Source organism: Sceloporus undulatus, chromosome 4, assembly GCF_019175285.1.
Source record: "Sceloporus undulatus isolate JIND9_A2432 ecotype Alabama chromosome 4, SceUnd_v1.1, whole genome shotgun sequence".
NCBI classification, from domain to species: Eukaryota; Metazoa; Chordata; class Lepidosauria; order Squamata; family Phrynosomatidae; genus Sceloporus; species Sceloporus undulatus.
This window is the reverse complement of record NC_056525.1, coordinates 95,727,483-95,733,482: the sequence shown is the minus strand read 5'-3', so window position 1 is coordinate 95,733,482 and position 6,000 is coordinate 95,727,483. Positions and strand designations below refer to the sequence as shown.

Sequence of the window (6,000 nt, the reverse complement as noted above, 5' to 3'; positions counted from 1 at the left end):
GCTTTAACTGTCACAGCTCCATCCTATGGGTCCTAGGATTTATAGTTTGTTGCAGCACCAGAGCTCTCTGACAGAAAAGGTTACATATCTCATAAAACTACAAATCCCAGAATTCCCTAGTACTGAGCTAGGGCACTTGAAGCAGGGTCAAACCGTATTAATTCTGTGGTGCAGATGTGGATCAGATGGGACTAGCAAGTAGATTCAGGCCAGTGCTATCTGCTGGTAAAAATACAGAAGGAACAGTATCAACTTTCTTGATAATACATTAATGACTATTTCGTTTAGAAATACATATCTTGGAAATGCATCCCAGTGGATGGAGCACTAGCACAGCATTACTCCCAATGAAGTAACCTTTGCTATTTCCACCTCAATGAGATATTTGTTAGGAGGTGAAAAACAGTATGCAGAAGCTCAGCGCTACAGGCAGAGAAACCTTTAAAAACTTTATGGTTTTTTTCATGGAATAGATATTCCTTCCCATTGGTCTGAAAAACATTTTGTGGTTTATCCTAAGGTTAATGGGACATAAATCCTATTAGGTCAAATTCAAAATTAGTTTAAAATCCCCACTGCCTGTCAGAATGGGAGTAAATACCCTATTTTGTGGCGTTTTTCTCCATTAGTCTTGCGTACATGATTTACTCCCATTGAAATAATTCAGCTATCACAGAAGAAAACATAAATGTCAGAGCAGCCATAATATATTTGCACCAATAAAGTCATCTGTTCTGCTTTTATATCAGCAAATAGAAAGGGAACTTGATTAGCTTTTCACAAAGATTAAATATAGATGCTCAGAAACGGAGATAATTATTTTTATTTGTATTTATATAATTGATTATTGACAAATAACAATAAACAAGAAAGTATAAAAACATAGCAATTCATCTTAACAGACCAGGGGACCTTTCACACTACCCAATTACAGTTTTATGATTCCGCTTTAACCGCCATGGTTCCACCCCACAGAACTCTGGGATTTGCAGTTTAAGGAGGAGTGCTTAGAATTCCCAATCCAAGAGCTCTAGTGCTTCACCAAACAACAAACCCCTGGATTCCATAGGATGTAGCCGTGGCATTTAAAGGGGAATCATAATGTTATAAATTTGTAGTGTGAAAGGGCCAAAGGTTAAGTTTCAGTGATCTTCATTTAGGTGCCCATAAGGTAGCTTTTTGGGAGGAATCAGAAAAAGAAGACTATGTGGAAGACTTTGAAATTATGCCTAGGTTCATATATAATACTGAGTTTTGTTGTGATTTGCTGAATTCTAATTTCTTGTGCTCATATCTAGAAACAAATTTTGATTCATTTGTTGGGTCAAACCCGATCTACAAAGCACAGTCTGTCATGGCTAATTGACATCTGGATTTATTAAGCCATGAGCTGTCATTACATCTGAAGCCAGAACCATGCTTTGGCACTGGCATGTTCCCCTGAAAATGGAAATGGAAAAAGGGGACAATAAAAAAAACTGATAAAAAATGGGGGGTAAATAAAGCATGGTTCTCTGTCAGTTCAATAGCTAAAACAACAAACCATTGTTAATATAAGCCATGGCTTAGCATACAGTGATAAGCATAGGGGTGCTATGGCAACATGGAGCTGCATGTGGATCCAGAAACTGTGCTGTTGAAATAAGGGGGGGAATCTTGCAGCTGAATTTCATTGACAAACTGCAAACACCATTAAACGCCCTTCTGAAAATCTGGAAAATCCCCTTAAAAGACAACATATGTGTTAAAGGGCCTTTTTCCAATTGCCACTAAAATGGTGCAGATTTGATCCACCAAATTTTGCTAGCAGTTTTGGCGTGTGCCAGGATCCACACAATAGATCATAATGAGGCTAAACTGACTCTTATATCCATTAAAGTTGTCCACCCTGGCTTAGTATGACAAGCAAATATATCCTTTATATATACAAACCTGTATTTTTGTTCATGGTCTTTTTCTTTTCAACCAATTATTTTATTTTTGTTTTTCATCTCTTGTCAGAGTGTAACAATAATAATACAAAAGGAGAATGTTATGGAGAAGAAGGTTGCCCTTTTTATTTATTCATCTGAAGAATCCTTTTGTATCATATTGTAGTATTAAAATGGTAATAACAGGGCTTTGCAGAAGAAAATAAATCCATATTATCTCTCCCCCTTATTATGTCAAAGGGACACAATTTCTTTCTCCCTTTTTTTTTAATGTTTTTTAAAAAAGCATTTTGTAGAGGGAGCCATACACCTATGAGACAAAGAAAAGGCGGAAGTCTCTCAAACTGATTTGATAATTTTGAGTGTGTCTGCATATATATTCCCATATTGCCAATTTTGATGCCTTCATACAAAGGAGATTTGGTCTTTTCTCAATGGTCATTTGCCCAAATTTGGAGAGAGGAAAATTCCCATTCTGCTTTATGCTGACGATGCAGTTATTTTTTTCACATTTTAGACCTCAACTAAACTATCTACTAATGACGTTTTGGAACTATTGTACACTTGGCCTTTTGTATCCATAGCGGTTCTGTTCTGAACCTCCATACACATGTATAACAAAAAAATCTCACTGGCGGAGTACAGAGCACCCAAAAAGGGCAGTCTGCCCACGCCTTGTTTTGCTGCATGAGGAAGCTGCAGCGGACAAACCGCACGGCTTCCTTGCACAGCAAAAAGAACCCGCAAAAAGTGGGTTTTTTGGGGGGGTGCCACTGTGATGCCACAGTGTGCCAATGACACACTCGCGACATCACAATAGCATCACAATGTGCAGACGCCAAGCATCCATTGCGTCAGAATGGTGGCGCCCATCTGTACAGGGCGCTGCCATTTTGATGTACGGAATACGTGCTAGGGTTGCAGGGCGTCTGTAAGCGACGCCCCGAGGCAACCCTAACACGAATTCCTTAACATGCTAAAAGGCCGATCTGTACTGGGCCATTGTTTCCAACAGCGGTGCAGCCATGTGTAAGCGCAAGACCCAGCTGTACATAAAATGATCTTTAAATTAATTTTGGGAAATCTAAAGTCATGACTTTTGCGAAGAAATTTTCCCAATGCAAATGGAGATGGCCATGTTCTGGAACAGATTAGAATTTTTCAATACCTAGGTCTTATATTCCACCACACAATGTCATGGACTACAGACAGATCTGCTGCCTATCAGAAAGCACAAGTTAGTCAGTCCACCATTCTGCATTGTTTTCTTTACCAAAGAGGGCCAACATGTACTACCTGCTGCAAAAGTCTTTAACATTAAAACAACTGTACAATTGCTGTATACCTCTGTTATTTGAATCAGACCTAGACAATCTTCAGGCTAAATTTTTGAGGGGTCTCTTTCAAATCTTCAGATGCATTCCTAATACAGTCTTATTGTTAGAAACAGAGGAATATCTTCTACTGACAAGGGCTTGATTGGCAGCTTCAAAATTTTGGCTCAAGGTTTGTATTTGTATATTAGGAACAGGTTTACTTTTCTATCTAAGATTGAATACATAAGCCATTGGTCAAAGCTCATCACCCAAAAAGCAGTTTCATTTGGTCTGTCATCCTCCTCCTTTTATATCTGGGTTATGAAACTTCTCTCAAATCAGTAAAACAAAGATTTTAGGATGTTGTTTTTTGTGACCTTCAGACTAGTTGATACTCATCCTGCTCACTAAGCACATTGAGTATATTTTATGCCATATCTTTTCATCCATTCAAATTGTTAATGAATTTGAGTGTTGTTAATTATCATAGACTTTTTACCAAGGCTAGATTTAATGCTTTTCCCTCCAAAATGCTCCAAGGTAGGTTTGCTGATGTCCCTTATACTGAAAGATTATGTCCCTGCAATAACCATGAAGTAGAATCCATGAGGCATATTCTTTTGTCTTGTAGATTCTATAAGCAGTCTCAACAATGTATTATTAATATATTAATGGCAAATCAACCAAGAAAATCAGTCCAATTGTATGTCAAATTCCTATTAGAAGATAAGATACCCACTGTGACATTGGTGGCTGCCAAGTTTTTGTCTTAAGTGGTCAGGATCAGAGAACAGCTAGCTTCTGTACTAGGGGGAAATGTTTGAAATAAGGTCTGTATAAATTGACCAATTGTTCCTTGTGCTCTTGATTTGTTTTACATGTTGTGAATTTGATTGTGCTGGGTCTCTGGACAGCAATAAAGAATTGTTGTTGCTTTGTCCCTTTGTTATTTGAAACAACAAAACTGTGCCGGATGGACATCTTACATTGATCTAAGTTGGCATGAGGAAGACGTACTAAATGGGGAAAAGATGTACAACGTATATACTATACAACGTACAATGCCTTGCTGATGTCATTTCTTTTTCCCATGCAGTGAATGCTGTCCATTCTCACTTTGTGATTAGCCTATTGTAATGCTGGTATCATTGGTATTCTGACATCAAGATGTTCACAAAGCAATTCATATAAAGGGCAAGGACACTGGTCGAGGGGCATTGGTGCTTTATTTCACTGATCACTGGGGGAAATTTTGGGTTGGGGAAGCTATTTGCTTGGTATCTGTAGTCCACACACATAATGGCCAGAGAGAAGTACTGTAGCTCATCAGCCACACCAAACCAGGTGATTGGGCCGTGAGGAGAGGCGGGTAAAAATAAAATTATTATTATATTATATTATATTATATTATATTATATTATATGTAGGAAACCAGTACACAATTGTTGGTTCAACTTTGCTCCTTCAGCAATAATTGCCAGAGAAACAATACAGACTTCTGTGCCCTGTCCTTTCCCAGGATTGCTCACTTTGGAATCTCATAATCTTCCTGATCAAGAAGACTTGCCTGTGAACCTACAGAACTCTAATATTGTTGTCAGCCAAAAAGCAATATGACTATTCAGCACAGGACTCACCTTGTCATCTTAGTACAGACTGAAGATTTGCCACAGGTCCAATTCAGATGATCCAAATACAAGTGAGCCTTATGAACTTAGCTGTCATCTCTCTAATACAGAGAACTAGGAAGCCTGGATGGGTCAGTTCCATATGAAAAAGGGCAACCATTTCTGATAAGTACATGAACTGCAAGATGAAAGATAAAATGGGGTTGGATACAGATTGGATTGTCCTGCAAATGTAAAGGTTCCTTCCATTCACAGAAGGCACTGGGATACCACTAGAGGAAAGGAGCCGGAAGGCAAACCTTGCTGACTTCCCTCATCCTTTTGCAGTCTCCTGTGTCAGCACTCATACTGTCCCAGAAGGTATGTACACAAACCTTCCAGAACTAACTATTCAGGAAGTGAAGGTGGTAGCAGGAGAATTATAGCAATTACTTCTCTGCCCCCTTCATCCAGCTCAAGTGGAAGGCTGGTAAGTGCTATTCTGCATTCAGCTCTACTTTCAAAAGTAATCCCACATTCAAAGCTAAAGTTCTGTTATAGTTGTCATAAGATGATAGGAAGTATCTACTGAAAGAAATGCAACTGGTGTGGAATAAATCAGCACCCGAACTATAACTGTTGTCACAGCGTAGGCACGAACACACAAATGAACAAACAGGATGATTAGTATACAGTTTCAGCTGTATGGCCGATGTTCGGATGCACACCAGTCACAAATCCAGCCATCACTGTCCCATGGGTCTGCATTCATGCCCACTGGAGACAGTTACACAAATATCAAGTTGCAAAGAGCAAGAAGTGTCTCCAAGAAATTTCAGTTGTTCTTTATTCTGTGGAAGTGATGGTCTAATCAGCTTGGACAGGTGAAAACAGCTAGTGAAACAGTGTTATGAGATACTTCACAGCTTATAACAGACCAACCTTTCTTCCTTCAAAATCAATCAGAACACTGCCATTAATTTTAGCTGGAGCAGGTTAAGGACCCCACAATTCCTTTTTCTGGAACGCTATCCGTCATTTCTGACACCCACCATCAGGAAGGTTTTTCCTTCCATTTCATGAAAGACCATACAAAAAGTTAGGTTTATAGAAAATGACTGCTGAGAACCAGAGAAACAGATTGTT

General features: G+C 38.9%; 1 protein-coding gene across 1 annotated transcript in view; it reads right to left on the bottom strand.

Moving 5' to 3' along the window:
• Positions 1 to 5,020, bottom strand: part of ST6GALNAC3 (ST6 N-acetylgalactosaminide alpha-2,6-sialyltransferase 3) — a 294,151-nt gene extending 289,131 nt beyond the window's left edge. Inside the window, exon 1 of the mRNA XM_042465669.1 lies at positions 4,885 to 5,020. The gene's annotated coding sequence lies outside the window, so the exon portion shown is untranslated. The remainder of the gene's footprint in view (positions 1 to 4,884) is intronic.
• Between the last annotated feature and the right edge of the window lie 980 nt (positions 5,021 to 6,000).